The sequence below is a fragment of the Periplaneta americana genome, chromosome 9, assembly GCF_040183065.1.
Source record: "Periplaneta americana isolate PAMFEO1 chromosome 9, P.americana_PAMFEO1_priV1, whole genome shotgun sequence".
NCBI lineage: Eukaryota > Metazoa > Arthropoda > Insecta > Blattodea > Blattidae > Periplaneta > Periplaneta americana.
The window spans coordinates 128422288-128443376 of NC_091125.1; the positions used below are offsets into that span (position 1 = coordinate 128422288).

At 35.3% G+C, this 21089-nt stretch overlaps 1 long non-coding RNA gene across 1 annotated transcript; it reads right to left on the reverse strand.

Annotated features, from left to right (window-relative positions):
- Window positions 1-13099: 13099 nt before the first annotated feature.
- Window positions 13100-17990, reverse strand: LOC138705694 (uncharacterized). The gene is made up of 3 exons (XR_011333731.1): window positions 17708-17990; window positions 17458-17574; window positions 13100-13399 (listed from the first exon to the last, which is right to left on the reverse strand). It is a non-coding gene; the product is annotated as an uncharacterized lncRNA (long non-coding RNA).
- Between the last annotated feature and the right edge of the window lie 3099 nt (window positions 17991-21089).

The window sequence follows — 21089 nt, forward strand, 5'->3', positions numbered from 1 at the left end:
GGTACCTTGTAATTTTTATCCAATTGTGAGTTCATTTTCTTATAAAATATTAGAAATTTAGAGCCTCAATTTTCTTATAATATTTGTGCTCGTTCACGTACATATACCCTTAAATTTCCATTTGTGTAATAGCCTGCTTGTGAAATGTTATCACTCACTGTCATCTGTCGTACAAACTGATGATCAGTTTGTGTTCAGCAATCAAGTACAAATGTTTATCTGCAACTAGTACAATAGTTACAACTTATACTTATAACCTCTATTAGCTTTATATCACACCAGATATACAATTCATTAATTCAGTGTCACATATTGATTTTTCCATCATGGCAGAATAATGTCTCAGTGTGATTTTGTGCTGATGTTCAGATCTAAAGGCGATCTGTGTATTTTTTTTTATTTATATTATAAAGGGCTTCTTGGAATGAGAGGATTTCAGTATTTGTAAAATGGACCACTATCAGTGTTTTTCTTTTACACTGTTTTATTTTAAATTGAGAGAACAATAATTATGTTCATTTTTTGTGTTCATGAACCCTTTCTGTAACAAGGATTTGTGCCAAAGTTAAAAAAAAAAAGTATATTTGAAATATTGTTGCAGAATTGCGTAGAATTTGGCAAAATAATGGTTGAGAGAGTGTAATAATTTATTTTGTCTTTCATAAATGTTCCTCCATCACAGCAGAAAGCAGATAATATGTAAGACACTTAGAATATAATATAAAAAAGATGACATCGATAAAAAAAATGCGTGTACAAAAGGAAGAATGTGAAAGCAGTCATATTTCATATTAGAATCGGCTTCTTAGTGCAGGCTGTAAAACAATTCATAAACAAGTTTATATTTATTATGAAAAGTCGTATGAGTTCAATTTTTTTTTTCCTCCTAAAATTTAAATGTGTATTTTGTTTCAGTATGCAAATGATAAATGAATTTCTTCTGCCAGTCTCTTCAGAGTTATGCCGATTCTTTTCTTGTTAGGCTTGTAATGTAAATTTCTGCTTGAGAGACTTTCCTCAGTCATTCGTGAAATGTGTTGTAGCCAGTTTATGTTATATTCAATTTTCTCTTGAGATTGTAATAACTTTAAGCTTGTAAAATTTTATAATGTTGGAATGGTAAAGATTCTATAGCATTATAACTTTCTAAAATGTTTTAACCTGCTGTTACTTGGAATTCTATTGAGGTTAGTCTTTTTCATATTGTTTTCTTCTAGTCGAAATTTATCTTCCTTAAGTGAGTGTAGAAATTTATAATGAAATGTAGATCCTCAGTCTGGCAGTATGTTTTTGGTAATGAAAGGCATAACTTTAATAAGCTTAGTGTATTAGAAACTCTGTTGTTTTTAATCTCAGTATCATTTCCACCTTCATACAAATCAGTGATAGCTACCAAATGAAGATGGCAAACTACCTAGATACTTTCTTTCTCTATTCAATGCTCACAATCATTAACAGGTAAATAGCGTCAGGAATGCCTTCTTGGTTGGTCCATTAGATCTATTAGGTCGGGGGATCTAGTAGGCCACTGTAACACCACTAAAGGTATGGTCACACGTCGCTACTTTTGCTTTGCAACTTTTGTACTGCAGCTGCAAAAGTTGCGTGTCGTGTTCACACGTAAGCCAAAAGTAGTGCACTGCTCGCTACTTTTCATGCTGCGCAACCCAAATGCTGCAAAAGTTGCAACTGAACGTTGCGAGTCTGTTCACACACAAGGCACTACTTTTGCAGCCGCAGTCATGCTGCAGGTTTCCATCTCTGTGTTGACTTCTCAATATACATTTTGTTGTTATGTTTGCATTATTAAGAAACTCATGCGAAAGCTTACTTATCTATTATTTGCTTTTCTGCCCTAACTAGTATTCAGAAATTGGCATTATTTTTACTATAAAGCTTTTAAAAACGCCTATATACTTAAATGATAACCAACAGCATATTCACGTAATCAATGTTGGCAACCCTCCTGTTTGAAACTACGCTACAGAAAATTAAAAAAATGAATTATATTGCCAGCAAATATGCTCAGACTGTGTTGTGCATTTAGTAACTGTTACAAATAATTTATTTTCATCACATCTAACATTAAAATAAATCCAAACAATAAAAGTATCATTGGCACATATGGGTGGCAACACTGGTCACAACCACAGTAAAAGTTTCAACAAAACCGATATCAAAAATGCTGCATCTGCAACCCTGAGAACCCTGTTCACACGTCGCTACTTTTAAGCTGCGCGCAGCATGAAAAAGTAGCGAGCAGCAGGTTTGGCAGCCGCTACTTTTCGGTTGCACCGTCGTTCACACGTCGCAGTACGAGAGTTGCGCAGTTTTTTGTACTGCATCGCTGCAAAAGTAGCAACGTGTGACCGTACCTTAAGTCATCTAAAGCACATCGCCCAATCTAATGGCGAGGGAGTTCTGTGTTCAGATAGCAATGCACTTCAGTGTGCCAATGGGGCGGCACTCCATTAAGTTGGAAAATGAAGTTATTGGAGTCCTCAGCCACTTGAGGAAACAACCATTGCTGCAGCATATCGAGGAATGACATATCTGTCACAGTTGTCTACATAAAAAAGGGGGGGGCCCTTATACCTTTGATTTAGACACTGCAGCAAACACATTCACTTTTGGAGAATCTCGTTCATGATGCACTGTCAAACGTGGTTTTCCAGTACCCCAGATTCGTACATTATGGCAATTAACTTTGCCACTCAAGTGAAATGTGACCTCGTCACTAAACACTAGAAGGTCCTCAAAACCATCATTCTCCTCCATAGCAGCCTGCATGGAATTACAAAATTAATATATTTTGACGAGATCTTCTGGTTTTAGCTTTTGTAGTAACTGTATCCGGTACAGTTTCATTCACATTTGGGTTCGTAAAATTTCCCATACAGTCAGTTGCAAAATATCAAGTTCCCGACTGGTGCAGAATGTTGATTTCTGAGGGTTGCGAATGAAACTCGCCCTCACTTGCTCCACTGTTTCATTAGAAACGTTTGGGAGTCCACTGCTGTTGCCTTTACTCACAGTACCAGTTGCTTTAAATTGACGATGCCATTGCAGAATGCTTTGGTGACCTGGCAGTGAAGTTCCAGGGTATTGTCTCTGGAATCCACGCTATACAGTAACAAAGGGAAATGACTTCTCATATTCGAAAACTGCTAACATTTTCTTCTCCATAGACACCATTTTGAAAACTGCTTGTGCTGCCGTCTGTCTACACGCACCAGAGTTACAACAATGCAAAAGTAAACTTTCAGAGTTTTTCTTTCGATTCATGATAAGCACAAACATATTGCATCCATAGTTTTCGCAAATATTTGACTTAAAACCTGATGAATCATTTGTAATTGTCCTGTATTTCGTTCATAGATTCGAGTTTGTTATTTATTTGGTGTAATGTCTTTTTCTTTTTCCCCATAATGTCGTTCTTGTAGTTCATTGTCGAGTAGATATCTGTCTCATTTTCTTTCTACTGGGAAATACAGGTTTGGCAGAACAATATTAATGAGCAGTTCTCCGATTTTAGTATTTTAAACTCACTTTTATTGATGCCGCTAGTCTTTGTGGTACCACTGTTGACACTTTCGAGCCTACAGCAACATCCCTATGTTGAATACTTTGTTACATTTTGGACATGGAGAATTTTGTCCCTTGCTGTCTACGTTAGTAAATAATGGCATTTATATACCACAATTATGTGATAAATTGAAAAGAATGTATTTTATCTTGTTTTAACACATTTAGTTTGCAATAACAAAAAATAAATTTAATTGTATTGACTTAACCATCTTTTGAGTTCCACTCACCGTACATTACATACCTAAAATAGTTTGTTAAATATGTGATATTAATTTAAACATTTTAGTTACTGTAATATATTTGCAAGTGTTGCCCCAAAGTAAAGTAATTGGATTATCTTGTAATTTAAAGAAGCTGTTCAAAGTATCCTCCAATTGCTGTGCATTTTTTACCCTTGTGCACAGATAATTTGTAGTTAAAGCAGTGATATGTGTCATCTACAGTAGCGAAAATTCGTTGTAGCAGCTCTTCACTGTTATAAATCTTGGTTTTATACAATAAGTATGTACTTATATTCATATATGAGGTCGACCTGGTTGGCAAGTTGGTATAGCGCTGGCCTTCTATGCCCAAGGTTGCGGGTCCGATCCCGGGCCAGGTCGACGGCATTTAAGTCTGCTTAAATGCGACAGGCTCATGTCAGTAGATTTACTGGCATGTAAAAGAACTCCTGCGGACAAAATTCCAGCACATTCGGCGACGCTGATATAACCTCTGCAGTTGCGAGCATCATTAAATAAAAGATAACATTCATATATGAGGTCTCGCCATCCTCATTGAATAATCAATGACTATAAGTAGTCATACAGTAGATACCTATTATTGCAGAAAAACTCGTTCTGGCATCGGGAATCGAATCCAGGACTTCTCAGCTCTGCGTGCTGAATGCTCTTTCCATCTGAGCTATACCGGGATCCGATTCACAGTGCCGACTGAACTCTCCTCCTTTTGTATCATCAATGGCCTACTACCTGCATTTAAGACATACAAGCCATATATGCAGGAGCGCATATTTAAATGACTTTGTGGCCATTTTCGACAACAGTTTATGAGTTACTGTTAACATTGATATATACTTAAATTCATATATGAGGCCTCGCCGTCCTCATTGAATAATCAATGACTGTAAGTAGTCATACTGTAGATGCCTATTATTGGAGAAAAATTCGTTCCGGCACCGGAAAGGCCTTCATGTGATCTCACAAGAAGAAGTTGGGGAGAGTTAAGTTTGAGCCCATTGGTCATTATTCCCGTATCAACTGTAGAATGAAATGTGCAGTAATGTGAACTAGTCTGTTTCTGTTGCGCGACACATCAAATATAGCACTTCAAACTGCTAAACTTCGAATATGCGGTACCCGTAAGTATATATCCTGATTTCATACAAGAAGGCCTTCATATGACCTCACAAAAAAAGATCAGAGAGAGTTAAATCTGATCACCTTGGTCATTATTCTCCTGTCAACTGTAGAATGAAATGTACGGTAATGTGAACTTAGCTCTTTCCAGTGCACTGCCAGTGTGTTGCTGTGACACATGAAATATAGCACTTGAACTGCTAAACTTCGAATGTAGGTATAATGGCTTAAATAAATGAATAATGTAGTTTAATTTGAACTTTTTCTGAAGTATTGTACATTTCTCCTGGAATATTCTGTATCTGTGACACACACACACACACACACACACACACACACACACACACACACACACACACACACACACACACACACACACACACACAGTAGAACCTCTATTATCCATGGTAATGAAAAAATCGGATAATCCGTACCGATACAATAAAAGATTTTCATAAATTAAGTGCATAATACATAGGCCAAATTTTCTCCATGTCTTGTGTTTAACATGCTAGTTAGAGCATCAGAATTAACTAATTTAAGTCCGGTTTTAAGGGCCAAGGGAACTCCTTGTGATGATTGTCTACTGTATGAATATATTGTAAATTTATTCCAACTGAACAATGTAACTTTATTGTTACGACAATAATAATCACTTTCTACAATTTAATTCTACTTCCGTCAACAGTGGGATTTCCACTCCACACCGTAACACAGTATTTGTTACTGCACTCCACAGACGACAGTGACAATTTACTTGGATTATTGAGAACAACAATGAACTGTTAATCTTAACTAATGTTCAGAGAGCACTATTTACAAATCAGAACTGTCAGTTCTCAGTTCACAGTTCGTTTGCCTTGGCTAATTTCTTCTAGCTCAGTCACTCGAGTTTACAGTATCTCGAACCCCAGACCTTCAGAGACAGTACACTAAACTTCGAACTCAGGTCCCCCAACTGCGGTCCACTGCACTCAAACTCAAGACTTCCGGCTCCACAGTTACGGACACAACTCAAGTCGAACTCCAGTCTCGAAGCTGGCTTCACAAGACTGGCTGGCTTGCTGTCCAATGACTACCACAACACTGCTCAAGTTCACTCGCGTGTTGTATTTATAACTAAACCATAGTTTCTGGAGAGTACGATCTCGCGAACAATCGACAGATGCCTAGAAGATAACGCCTATCCAGAGTTCTCTGGATTTCTCCCCTCAGTCACCAGCTGCTTTACTCCCTCCTCACCCTTCGTCGCGTCCGTGTCTCCACCTCGTGCCCCCCTCTTACGTCTGCCCCCTCCAGACCCGAGCGGCCGCAGCGAAGAAGGTGGCTGCGTCGCTCGTTTTCCTCGTGCACCCACGACCTCTGTGGGACACGATCGACTCCCGACTGTCACAATATAATTAGGAATAGATGTCTCGTGTTGTAGATTTTCATAGGTACTCGTACTTTATACACTTTACTATCTTTTTTTTTTTTTTTTTTTTTTATTATTATTATTATTAAATCGCGCACAGCTGTAATGTCAATATCATATTCTGATTCGACATGAAATGGAGTTTCTGCTTTCCCAACCTCTAAATTACTTGCGCTTTTTCGTTTCTTTCGACACCGATGGAAGACATTTTACATAATATAAGTTATACAGTATGGCCACTTCAACAGTAGGACAAGGACTGAATGGTACACGGAGTTTACAATTGTGTGGAAGTTCTTGGGCTCATTACATTGAAAGCAGGTAATGACTAATTTACAAGTTGGTAAAAACACCCCCTCCAACAAGTAACTGTATAGGACATCATATTTTATTCTGCAGCAAAAAGAGAGAGAGACAGTCGGATAATCCGCTGATCAGTTAATAGGGTGTCGAATAATCGAGGTTCTACTGTACATACATACATACATACATACATACATACATACATACATACATACATACATACATACATACATACATACATACATACATACATACATAATGTACATATAACAATGAATAAAACTTTCTACAACATGTAAAGGAAATACTCAGCAATGAAAGGTGTTGTGGACAAAGAAATAAGAAAAATATATACATTACATTACATTACATACATTCTGTGAAAAGGTAAAAACGTATCATGTTAAACATTATGAAGATGCATGAGAGTCATGGAGGTAGATCTCCATGCTTTCATGTCTTCATGAATAGAATGAAGTGTTGTGGTTACCACCACGCTCCAGCCATCCTTTATCAACGGGAAAAACTTAGTACGCAATTTGAGAGGAGAGTGAGTGGACCCTGGAAGTTTTTGGTAACTATAAATATCCTGCCGTCTTCTAAGATTGAATTCAGGACCTTCCAGTCCGCAGCTGTTCGCTCTGTTAACTGAGCTACCCAGTCATCCTGTTTATACATGACTTCATTTTAAATATATGTACTGTTAGAATTGTTGACACTGGAACCCCGTAACGAATATACTCTGTAATGTGATATTATCTTGCAAGTCATCTTCTTTCTGCCAAGATGGTATATTTTCCTACTATGGTATTGTAATGAAGTTATATTGCAACAGTGTAAAAGGAAAACACCACATTAGATATCAGTTAAGTGTAAATGTGTATATATTAATTTAAAAGAAGGTTATTGTTGTCATTATGTATAATATGATGTACATTATCACATGTATTAATGAGAGTACAATGGGTGGTGATGATCTTGTGGAGGGAAATGTGACCACAATTTAACTTAAGCATTTTACTTGTACATAATATAATTATATGTTCACTACAGCAGTGTATTTATTCATCACCTTGTTCCATATTTTCCCTGACAGGAAGACTACAACTTTTCCCTATACCAGTTCTACTTTTATTTCGTAGAGGACGTTTTTAATAGATCACAGAGCATTTAGAGTCTTAAGAAGTTAATTTTTCGGGTGGTTTTGACTAAAGTATTTTTGTTCACGCTCAATTTAAATTTCTTTAGTTAATTAACTGTTAAATTTATAGTTAAGCACAGCTATAGAATAACTTTTATTATTAAGTTGATATAACAATTTTTAGACATGAGCATAACATATTTAACAGCTAATTGAATACAAATTTTTCTAAATAAAATCCATTATTTTAAATAAGTGTGTCTCATTTTTATACCAGTAACTTAATTTGTTGAGATATTTTTTTGCATTTGAAGACAAACTCTCATAATGCTGTACACATCACATCAACATTTTATTGAAGTGCATTCTACTCAGAAAATAAACCATTGATCAAAATAAGTAGTTTATAGTCTTAAGAGTCCCGCGCTGTAGTGTCGTGGTCTATGGCATCCTGCCTGGGACTCGCGTTACGGAATCCTCGCTGATTCGAGTCCTCATGGGAGAAGAAATTTTCTCATGAAATTTCGGCCAGTGTATGGGACCGGTGCCCACCCAGCATCGTGATTCACTTGGGGAGCTACGATAGGTAGTGAAATCCGGTTACACAAACCAACTATAACGGCTGGGGGGATCATCGTGCTAACCACACAATACCTCCATTCTGATTGGATGATCGTCCGCCTCTGCTTTGGCATGTGGCCGTGAGGCCAGCAGCCAGCTGGTCGGTCTTGGCCCTTCGTGGGCTGTAGCGCCACGGATTATTATTATTATTATTATTATTATTATTATTATTATTATTATTATTATTATTATTATTATTATTATTATTATTATTATTATTATTATTATAGTCTTAAGAAGTTAATTTTTCAGATGGATTTGAATAAAGTATTTTTGTTCACGCTCAATTTAAATTTGTTTAGTTAATTAACTGTTAAATTTCTAATTAAGCACAGTTATAAAATAACTTTTATTACTAGGTTGATATAAAGATTTTTAGACATGAGCATAACATATGTATTTAACAGCGAATTAAATACAAATTTTCCTAAATAAAGTCCATTATTTTAAATAAGTATGTCTCATTTTTATACCAGTAACTTAATTTGTTGAGATATTTTTTTGCATTTGAAGACAAACTCTCGTAATGCTGTACACATCACTTCTACATTTTATTGAAGTGCATTCTACTCAGAAAATAAACCATTGATCAAAATAAGTAGTTTATAGTCTTAAGAAGTTAATTTTTCGGATGGTTTTGAATAAAGTATTTTTGTTCACGCTCAATTTAAATTTGTTTAGTTAATTAACTGTTAAATTTCTAGTTAAGCACAGCTATAGAATCACTTTTATTACTAGGTTGATATAAAGATTTTTAGACATGAGCATAATATATTTAACAGCGAATTAAATACAAACTAGTGGCTTGTGCAGCAAACGCTGCAAACTAAGTTCGTTAGACGTTCAAATAAAAATTTTTCTGATTTATTTTCAATGAAAAATACCAGACATTTTGAAAATTATTTGCTTCCATAATAATGAAACATACTACCTCTGAATGTTATTTTTATGCCAAATACTTTTTCTTGAACCTATCTACCTTCAGTTTTTGAGTTTCAACGCGAAAACGTAAGTAAAAATGTCAGGACGATCAGTGGGGTTTTCATGTGGGAGTAAAGCAATAGCTATTTCAGGTCATTGTGGATTGTAGGTGAAAGTTAAAGAAAGTCAGGTTTGCTATGCTTTGGAACAGTAGACATATTATCTTGGTGTAGCTGCTGCATGTAGAGCTTGAAATGTAGAGGGTAAAATCATTTTATCTTGCTAAGAGATCTTGCTGAAATGATCAGGATACTACAAAATTTTCTAGGCCTCTTATTTTATCAGTAAGTAATACCTTTTGGTCTTTCCTTAGGAACTGTAATTTTTGCGCTCTCTCGAGCCAATACTGAATCTATACCACACCGCCATTAAATATATGAAAAAGACCCAACCCACTTGATTAATAACTATAAAATATTTGATTTTTAATAATAATAATAATAATAATAATAATTCATCCAATACCACCTGTACTCAGAAAATTACACACTGCAGAATCAGACCTGTAAATAATTTTTTAGTAAGTCTTGAAGTTTTCATAACCAATTGAATTTGAACTTTAAATATGTCAGCAATCCTGCAGGTCATGGCCTTCGTGTAATAGCCTATTGTTTATTGTAGTGTGCGTTTTGTTTTATTTTGAAATGCAATTAGTTCTCAAAACTGACGAAAGATGGATTTTGGAAAATAGGGATATTATGTAGGAAAACTTAACATTTCACTGAAAACTACTATTTTTCTGAAAAACTTTGGGTTCCAAGCTTCAAAATGAGGGGTCATTTATTAAAATCCGTTCAGCCGTTGTCCCGTAATTTCCATTACCAGTTCAAATTATATATATAGATTTTCCCAAATAAAGTCCATTATTTTAAATAAGTGTCTCTCATTTTTATACCAGTAACTTAATTTATTGAGATATTTTTTTCGCATTTGAAGACAAACTCTCGTAATGCTGTACACATCACATCAACGTTTTATTGAAGTGCGTTTCACTCAGAAAATAAACCATTGACAGGGCTATTATTAATTAGTTACCGAAAAGTATTATACCAGTATCGTGTGTTCATTTCAGAACTTCCCACCTAGGCTATATATGTTTTCTGTTTTTTCTTCCCCTCTAGAGTTATTATGCTTTTCTTCTTTCCCATTTCTCGATTCTTAGATACTTCTGTATGAACGCCCCTCTTCCTCTTCTGGCTTTGTGTGCCTTTCCCATGCACCATTTTCCTCACTTCGTATAAGTTATAACTAGACCACGGAACAATGCAATTGCCTGTTTTTATTGATTTGGCATACTGAAAAATAAAAGTGGATCTTTGCTGATCATGGTTTTTACGTTCGATTGAAGGCAAATTTATTTTGCATAAATGCATATTTCGAGGGTTTTTCCTTTTAAATGAATACATAATTTTATTTTGCATATTTAAATGCATAAATTCACACCTTTTCTTGTTTTTCCCGATTTATTATCTAATTTCAAATTTTATTTCTGAAAAAATAAGAATAATTTCTAAGAAATAAAACCAATACTTATTTAATTACTGTTGAGGACATGAAATTGCTATAAGGACAATGGATATTTGTCTCTAGTGTATAAGTTGGGTCGTTTTCCATTTTAACATGAGGCTATCTGCTGCTCTGTGTACATAGTAGCTGTGTAGGTGTAATTTTTTAGGAACCAGGGCAAAAATACGCGTCGTCTGTCATTCAGACTTTTATATGTACCTTTTACTCCGATTTCGTAAAACCAAAAATTTATGTATTTAGACACCTACGACAATAAAGTCATGTATTGTTGAGGTCATGAAATTGCTGTGAAGACAATGCTGCTAGTGTGCTCTGATTTCATATTAGTAGAAACAAAACAATGTATTTAAACACCTGCGACAGTGAAGTCTCATGAGGTATAAATTTTCATTTCAACAAGTTTTACTGAACAATCAAGCGAAGGACAGTGCATGATTGATCTGCTAACAAGTTTAACCTCCGACATGCCAAAAGAAAAAAATAGCAGAAAAGGTTTATTAAAGAAGTGGGTTTGTGAAGACAAATATTTTCCTACTGATGGAAAATCATCTTCTGTGCAACATGGTTTCTTGACACTACTTTAAATTATTTTCACCTATATCGTATTATTCCAAATAAGTACTTTAGTACGATTCTTGGCACCTCTCAGTGCAGTCCCTACCCGGAGATCTGATTGAGGGACTATTTTACCTCTGGAGAATTTTACACTGAGGGACTACATGAATCATAAGCAGTGAAAAATATAGGACTGCGTTGGTGTTAATGCAGCTTATGTGGGTACCTCTTTGTTACTTGTTAGCTTAAACAACAAGTTTAAGCCCCCTCACCATGATAAGGTGAGTACCCACTAGAGGGATATCGTATTATTAAACCTCTAAAATGTATTTCGTTTACTGCATTTCAATTTTTAGCGCATATTTCAACAGTTTTTACTGCAAGTTGCATGCATATTGTGAATTTTATTTCCACTCAACAATAGGATTTTATTCTTCCAACAATAATTCCTTTCTACAATTCGCCTTAAGCGCTCTCGTCAACAATTGGATTTTCACTCAACACAGTATTCGTTATAGCATTCCACCGACGACAATGACAATTTACTTGGACTAGTACGAACAACAATGAACTGTTAATCTTGACTAATATTTACAAAGCACTATTTACAAATCAGAACTATCAGTTCTCAGTTCACAGTTCTTCTAGCTCAGTCACTCGAGTTCACAGTATCTCGAACCACAGACCTTCAGAGACAGTTCACTGTACTCGAACTCGGGTCCCTCCAACTGCGGTCCACTGCACTCGAACTCAGGTCCCTCCAACTGCGGTCCACTGCACTCGAACTCAGGCCTTCGGATGCTGATACAGTTGCGGACGCACACTCGAGTCGAACTCCGGTACACAAGACTGGCTTGCTCTGTTCACTGGCTTACTGACTGACTGAATAACTGAAAACTGCTCGAGTTCGCTGGCGTTTCTTCTTTTATAGCGAAATCATAGTTGCGAGAAATTTCTACAGGTGTGCAGAGAATTATCTGGATATCTCCACTTCGACGGACTTCTCAAAGAGTCGGGAGGGTCCGCCCCCCCCCCCCTTACTCCGTACGCAGCAGTTGCGCGCACACTCTCTCTCCACTCTCTCGCCACGTAGGCCCTTTCCCCGCCGCGTGCCGTCCATCAGTGCTCCGTGAAGCCCGCGCGATCTGCTTTCTTGCGGGACGCTGGTCGTGAATTCGAATCTCACGTCGCTGTCACAATATTTTCAGGTTTTTTTAGTGCATAAAGTTTCGTGGTCTAGTTATAATCATCGATTCACTCATCAATATACTTTTCAGATTATTCACTTACAACGAACTTGCTTTCTTTGACTAGGAATAGATACCAGTAGCAATTATTGAAGAGGATCATCACATGGGAAGCAAAATAGAATTTTTAGTGATCCAGACGAAATGAAGTTGCCAGGCATTCTGTAACCACAGTTGTTTGAAAAAACTGCTTTGAGGGCAAGACTTTTGCTTGTATGATGTAACATTGTGCATGTTAAAAAAATAATATTGAGAATAAATTATTTTTATCAGGAGAGAAACGATTGGTTTTAGTTTGTACCAGAGCCTGAATTTATTTTAATGCCATATACTAGTACATAAAGCAGTAAAAATTGATCTCCTGTAAAAAAACAGTGAAACTGCTATAAATTTAGGCATATATAATAATTTTTTCACTACACAAATTTAATTTTAAAATATACGTTCATTGTATTAACTGAACTAAAAAGCTGTTCATTAATTATTGTTCATTCAGAGAAAAAGATTGCATATCCGATGATCTTCGTCACATACTAGGATGGTGGCTTAGTTCTCTTGAAAAATGGAACAAGAACCAAAGGAATATAGTAGTACCAGTGACTGATAAATGGTTTTGGAATATTTGCTTCTTTGACCGGAAAATTTGTTTCTTCTTCATTGTTTCCTGAAATAATATTTCGCTTATTACAAAAGAGCAATATACAGGTTTTTCATAAGTAATGCATAATTGCAATTAATTGAATAAAGGAATTTTTAACAAAAACCTCAGATACGTCAAACCTTGCACAGTATTTAGAAAGGAATATTTTTATCGAAACAAATTATTTTTGCGGCTTTTGTACAAATTATGACGTCATCAAAAACAGAGTTTTTTTTTTTTTAATAACATCTAAAAGAGTATATTTTTATGTAATATTTCATTTGTTTCATACAAAAGCACAATAGTTACGGTTACTATGTTAACAGTTTAATTTTTTATGCATTATGTTAGTCTTTGTGTTGTGATAGTAATTTTATTAATGTTTTTAATAGAACATGAGAGAATTGAGATTCTGATTATGATAAGATTTGGTGACAGAAGACATACACACCAGAGATATGCACACTTTTTAGCGAAACTTATTCAAATAGGCTACCTATTTCTCAGTTAACTGTGAATAGAATAGAAGCGAAATTCAGAGAACATGGATATTTCAAAAAAATAAGATCATTTTCTGTTAAAAAAAAATATTGTTTTATTTTGATTTTATCAATAAATCTGTTTTCATAACAAAAGTATCGACAGTTATTAAATTGTTGCTAATACCATAGTATTCATCAGCATATTCCGAATCTCACTGGAACAGTGAACCTCAGTGACATCACACTGCAGCGAAATAGGAACTGAACTGCTGGAAGGTTCAAGGGCTATCATGGCGACTGTGAGAGTCATTGTATGTGCTAAAGGTTTTGCAAAATTTTCATACTGTCGTCTCGCCCAAATAAAAGAGAGCACAAACAATTTATTTCTTGATCCAGTAGTAATAACTGGTCCCTTGTCATGTTCGTTCATAAGCCATTAACTTATTTTTTTTTAACATTGTGCTCATTACAAACAACAGTAGAACACACCAGCATAGCATGACACAACAGTGTACGATGTCATTCGTCTGTCAATTCCCCCCTTTACAAGAACCAATCAGATCCACTGGTGGAGGCTGATGGACACTGCCACCACCTCTGCACGCTGATGGAAACATTGCTACAGTGCTGGAGAATCAATGATGTCATCACTTAAATTCGGAACTCTGTGATACTATGTGATTGGCAATTGCTCAGTGCTGAGATTCGGAATATGCTGCACACATCTGTATAAAACAAATGAAGTATTGCATAGAGATAATGTGAGCCTTATGAATTTTTGTAACTGGATTTCATAAAGTGTTGTCGATGGCATTGTGGAACCTACAGTAATTATTTTCACAGTTGAAGCACAGTTTCACTTACATGGCCACGGGGACGTCGCTAGGGGGGTGCGAAAGGGTGCGCAAGTACCTCATAAAAAATCGGAGCACCCCTTTCCGCACCCCAAAGGGCAATTTATTAAAAAAAAAATACTAGGCATAAGTTATTTTGAAGAACAAAAACAAACAATTTCTTGGATGTGAAAAAACTACATCCCTTAATATATCGTTATGGATATGCTGACCAATAATAATAATACATAGTAATATTAATAAACAGATGTATAGTATGCGCGCAAGTGCATGAGAGAACATTTTGGATTTTTTATGTACCACATTTTTGCAACTCGCACCCCATCCGCACCCCCCTTGCCCTGATCCGCAATGCATGGTCATGTTATAACTGGATACTGGAGTACACAAAATCCTGATCTCATTCATAAAACTCCTTTACATAATGAGAAGGTTGGCTGTAACTGCACATAGCATCATAGGCTCTATATTTTTTGACAATACAATCAATGGTGACAGATACAGAACAGAAATACTTAACCCATTTTTTGAACAGTTAACTGATATCGAGTATCAGAGTGCTTATTTCCAGCAGGATTCAGCAACTGCCCATACAGCAGCCGAAACATTGAATTTGATAAGCGAAATATTCGAGGACAGGGTTATTATTTATTTATTTAACCTGGTAGAGATAAGGCCATCAGGCCTTCTCTTTCCCTCTACCAGGGGATTACAACTACAATATTAAGAATACAATTACAATTATAATTACAATTAATATTAAAGTTACAAATACAATAAAAATCAAAGTACTAAAAGATTAACTGATTAATAAAGGCTAGACAGTTCATTATAAAAGTTAAGAAAAGAGAATTTTTTTTTATTAATTAAGTAAAAATTAAACCTACTCTACACAGTAAGAAAATGCTTAAAAAGTTTGTTTTTGAACACTGCTAAATTCTGACAGTCTCTGATGTCACTGGGTAGGGTATTCCACAAGTGCGAGAGCGAGATTGTGTATGATGATGAATACGATGATGTCTTATGTCTTGGTATCGCTAGTATGCGGCTATTTTGCGTGCATGTGAAGAGATTATGATATGATGACAGGTAACTGAAACGGGAGGCAAGGTAGGTTGGTGTAGAGGTGTGAAGGACTTGGAAAAGGAGAACAAGAGAATGAAAATTTCTACATTCGTTAAGCCATAGCCAGTTTAGAGTTTGGAAGGATGGAGTAATGTGGTCAGCGCGACAGACATTGCAGACAAAGTGAACACAAGAATTATGAACACGTAATCTTTGCGACTGGTTGACATTGAGGTCAGTCAGTAGAAAATCACAATAATCGAAGTGGGGCATTACTAGTGCTTCCAATAGTATTTTTTTTAGTGATAGCAGGAGAAATTTTCGACTGCTGTTTAAGGAATGTAGTATGGAAAGCACTTTTTTGATAATATGGTTACTTGGTTATTCCAGTTTAAATGCATATCAGAGTAAACTCAAAGGTTTTTAACACAGGAAGCAAAAGGGATTATTGTGTCGTTTAACTTGACTGGAAGAACAGGAGTAATGTTGCATATTAGTTATTAGTAGAGGATTATGGCCCTCTAGGTCCCCCGATTTGTCAGCCTGCGATTTTTATTTATGTGGAAATATAAAAAATAAAGTATACAAAGACAATTCGCATACAATCCGTGAGTTAAAAGACAGTATTGTACGAGAAATCGGGAGTATTACAGAAGACGAACTTGCATGTGTAAGTGCCAATTTCCGTCAGAGATGTCAGGAATGTGTTGCAGCAGAGGGACATCATTTTCAACACCTTCTGTAGTCAAGGTTAGTAAACAGTATGAATACTGTAATTTTAATAGCCGACTGTAGCAGACCCTGTTCACTGGAAATGACGAGCGCTGATTCCGGGCCCACTTGCTGTCGAGTACCGTAGAGAATGTCATAGACCGCTCTGTAGTAGCTAATCTAATCACTTTGCATACATGCTGTTTATAATGATTTATATGTTTGGATAAAAGTGTATTTCAAAGTAGGTAGTCCACACCTGTGGAGTAACGGTCAACACATCTGGCCGCGAAACCAGGTGGCCCGGGTTCGAATCCCGGTTGAGGCAAGTTACCTGGTTGAGGTTTTTTCCGTTTTTTTTTTCCCTCAACCCAATACGAGCAAATGCTGGGTAACTTTCGGTGCTGGACCACGGACTCATTTCACAGGCATTATCACCATTTCATTCAGACACTAAATAATCTAGATGTTGATACAGCATCGTAAAATAACCCAATAAAAAAAAGTAGGTACAGTTTACTGTATTGTTTACACTTAGGCTACACTTCATCTATCAAAAATTCATTTATGCCCTAGAAGAATAATTGTAGGAAGTATGTGCGTATTAACATATGATAATATCTTTTAAAAATATTGGAGTGCAAGAGGTCAAATGACTTTATTGTCAAACGCCTGGCATTAGAAAACAACAACAACAACATGCACATACTTAAGCCTAGAGATAGAATGTATGCTCGACTGAATCCTTGGTCTGGATGAAGTAATGTTTAGCTTTGGCACTGTTGGCAATAAAGTACTGAATTCAAAATAATATTCTAGTATTTGTTTTTGTCAATTTTGTTGCCAGTTGAATTTGAAATTTTACTAAGACCAATTACAACTTTATACTTAAAATACTATATTTTCATTAAATTTGTTTTCAAAATTTCTTCCTAAAATAACAAACATAGACTAGAAAAATTGACAATACCTTCCTTAAATTCGTAATCAACTTCTTTTAAGAGGTATTTTTTATAACATCTGTTAGGATTTAAATGAAGTTCTGCTAAAATTGCGCTATCAATCATACAATTCATGGTGGAAAGTCCTGAAATTAAAAAACACATTTTTATTTATTTATAGATTCATGGATATCAGCGTAATTAGAATGGGTGTAAATTTCTTAATATATACAATTATTGAAGTAAGTCTATTCTGTTTTAAAAGACTATTAAACTTACTTTCTCAAATTGGTGTTGAAAATAATATAATCAAATTAATTCAATAAAATATATCGTCTTTTATAGTTGTTTTGCTTATCAGGTTGCTCTGGAAACCCTTTGTTTTTCAGTACTTTTCATAGTTTCAGTCCCATTGGGTCAACTGAATAAAAATCAGTAAAATATTAGAAGTAGGTACTTCTTATAAAAGATATTTATGAACGTTTTCGCCTGTACGGCATCATCAGATATACAAACGTTTGACGAAATCTAAACATAAGTCCATTAAGCTGTACACGGTAATATGTATAACAATAGTTGAATGATTAATCATGAGTTTTATGTAATGAAAATCTTATATTGGGAAAATGTTCAATTTTGAATAATTTGTGTAATTTGTTGATTTGCCGAAAAGTGAAATATGAAATTTATGATTATAGAATGTGAATATTAATACATATAACTCATGTTACATTTTTTGTTAGATGTCACTTATTGTATATATAAAATTGTTACAATTGATATAATTATTCGTAATTTATTTATTACATGGAGGAGTCCCCCTGGATTAAGTTAATGTCTCGCTTATGTTGTGTATTCTGCAGCCAGGTAGTACCACTCGAAACTTCTGTCCAGCAGCCAGATCTTGGGGTCCTCTCGTTTTAGATCGGATTCGCACTCGCTCTTGTCCATGTACACCAGACACACCTTTCCGATGCCTTGGCAAGCGTCCAGTTCGAAGATCTTGCACTTGACACTGTAAGTTCATTACTGATCAGTAAAAGTAATCACCAATTTTAATTGAATACCAGTAAATGTTTACTTTTACTGATAAGTAATACCTAGAAAATTTTAAGTGTTTACCGAATAAACAAATGAACAGATACCTGTATTTAAATCTGATACATTGCATATGGCCTTGCTAAATAATGTAAAAGAATACACTAGTTCACCGCTGTGGAGTAACGGTTAGCATGAATGACGATGAAACGAGCTAGCCTAGGTTCAAATCCTTGTTCGGACAAATTAGCTGGTTGAGGTTTTTTCAGGGGTTTTCCCTTAACCCTTCAAGAGGAAATGCTGGGTCCTGGGCTCATTTTGCCGACATTACCACCTTTATTTCACTCAGACTCTAGATAACCACCGCAATTGATAAAGCATCGTAAAATATGTAAAAAAAAAAAAAAAAGAAGACTCAATTTCTACTATGAAGTTAAAGCTCCATCTCTTATTTCATCAGTGTCAGGCAGAAAATAGTCTCTTAAGAAGTTGACACTTCCTCTTTCAAATCTTAGAAGCTTCTCTGAATTACTGGGTCTGATATTCCTTCTGTTTTTGCACCTTTTTTCTTGATGTCTAGGTAGAAAAGCTGTCATTTCCTTTACAACCTAATAACAAATGTAATCTTCATCTTACGATGTTTGGTGACGTATATACGTCCGTTGATGTGACATATTAATGAATTTAAATACTATTATAGTCACAATCATGCCATGGTATGAAAGAAAAATTACACAACCTCGAGAGGGAATCGAATCTGCGACTTCCTGTTCTCCACTCAGGCGCTCTACCACTGAGCTATCGAGTTCGTCTCATGCCAAAGGCTTGGAATTATTCTTTCATACTGGCGACTCTGTTATAGAGTACTGTCCATAGTGTCTGATCTAGTCAGCACTGCTTATGGGTGTGAAGAAACTTTTTACAAATGTAATCTTCATCTTACGATGTTTGGTGACGTATATATGTCCGTTGATGTGACATATTAATGAATTTAAATACTATTATAGTCACAATCATGCCATGGTATGAAAGAAAAATGGCATGATTGTGACTATAATAGTATTTAAATTCACTAATAACAAATATTCAAGTGAACTCTTTAGAAGCGCTTGGGCGCGGGTTCAATCCCCACTTGGGCTGATTACCTGGTTGGGTTTTTTCCGAGGTTTTCCCCAACCATAAGGTGAATGCCAGGTAATCTATGGCGAATCCTCGGTCTCATCTCGTCAAATACCATCTCGCTATCACTAATCTCATCGACACTAAATAAACTAGTAGTTGATATAGCATTGTTAAATAACCAACCAAAAAAAAAACTCTTTAGAAAACTTTAAAATGTGTAAATATCGTACTGGTAATTACTAGATCAGAAATTACTGAACTTTATTCAAAACATTTTAAGTGTTCACTGGAAAAATAAAGGTTTGCTAAATAAAAAAAAAATGTAATAACTGATCAGTATTTAGCAAACTATAAATTGTAGGTTATTACTAACTTAAGTTTTATTCAGTTGTCACCAAGTAATCACTGACATTTAAGGCAGTAAACGAATTCACTTATTTTTATTCAATTGACAGTGATGTCATTCAGACAGTTCACACTGGTTTGCCTGAAATGGCTGTTAAAATTTTTCCCATTTCTCTCCCCAGCCCCAGAAACGAAAAATTATTTTAAAATTTTGTGAGTTACTGCAGGAATGACATACGATATATTACTGAATGATATTTTGTGAATGAACGCGATCTTACACATGCTCAAGTTCCCGAAACTATCAAAGTGGCAAGAAAAAACATGAAAGTAGTTGCTGTGACAGGTGAAAGGAATTCCTGGCTAATAAGAAAACCTCAGGAGGAATGGGATGCAGTATCATTTGTGCAAACAACTGCGGATCATTGGATCAAGAAGGGAGGGCATCCCGAGTATTTGAAACATAACTAGCCTTGAAGTTTTTTCTTTTTTTCTTAGCGGTTGGTCAGTTTTGCTAGTAAGTTACACTATTTGTATGTTGCATGAATTTATCTTCGTCATTGTTACCGTTATAATTCGAATAATAATAATCACAGAACTGGTTAATTATTTTGAATGTGACACCACTGTCAATTGACCCAGTATCTCAGCACTGAAATGCCTTTGATTGCATCAAATTTATTTAAACATTATCAAAATTTATTTCTTTTTGCAGTGTCGTAGATACAGAAACAGTTCAACACTTACCTTTCATTTTTCAGAAGTAGGAACAAAATTTCTCTATTTGTTGGTTAACTGTAGTGTACTAGTTTTTAGGAAAATTTCTAAAGATTAGACTTAGAGCATACTATACAAAAGTATTTTCAAGTAATCTGTTGCATAGCAATAGGCTACTTTACATTGAGTGATATCAATAAAATGGGCGTAATTATGTCCAGAACAAATTCACATAAAAAAGTACCCTGCTCCATGTTGCGAGACATTTCTTCATTTTTGTACTAATCAAATTTATCAGATTAACTTTATAACTTCTTTACTGTGTTAATATCAGTGGCGTAGTGTCAATGTAAGCTAAAAAGCTCAGCTTCCCCAGTTAATAATAATTTCATAATAAACCTGCAGTTTATGAACAAAATTATTTATTAATTTTAATAGA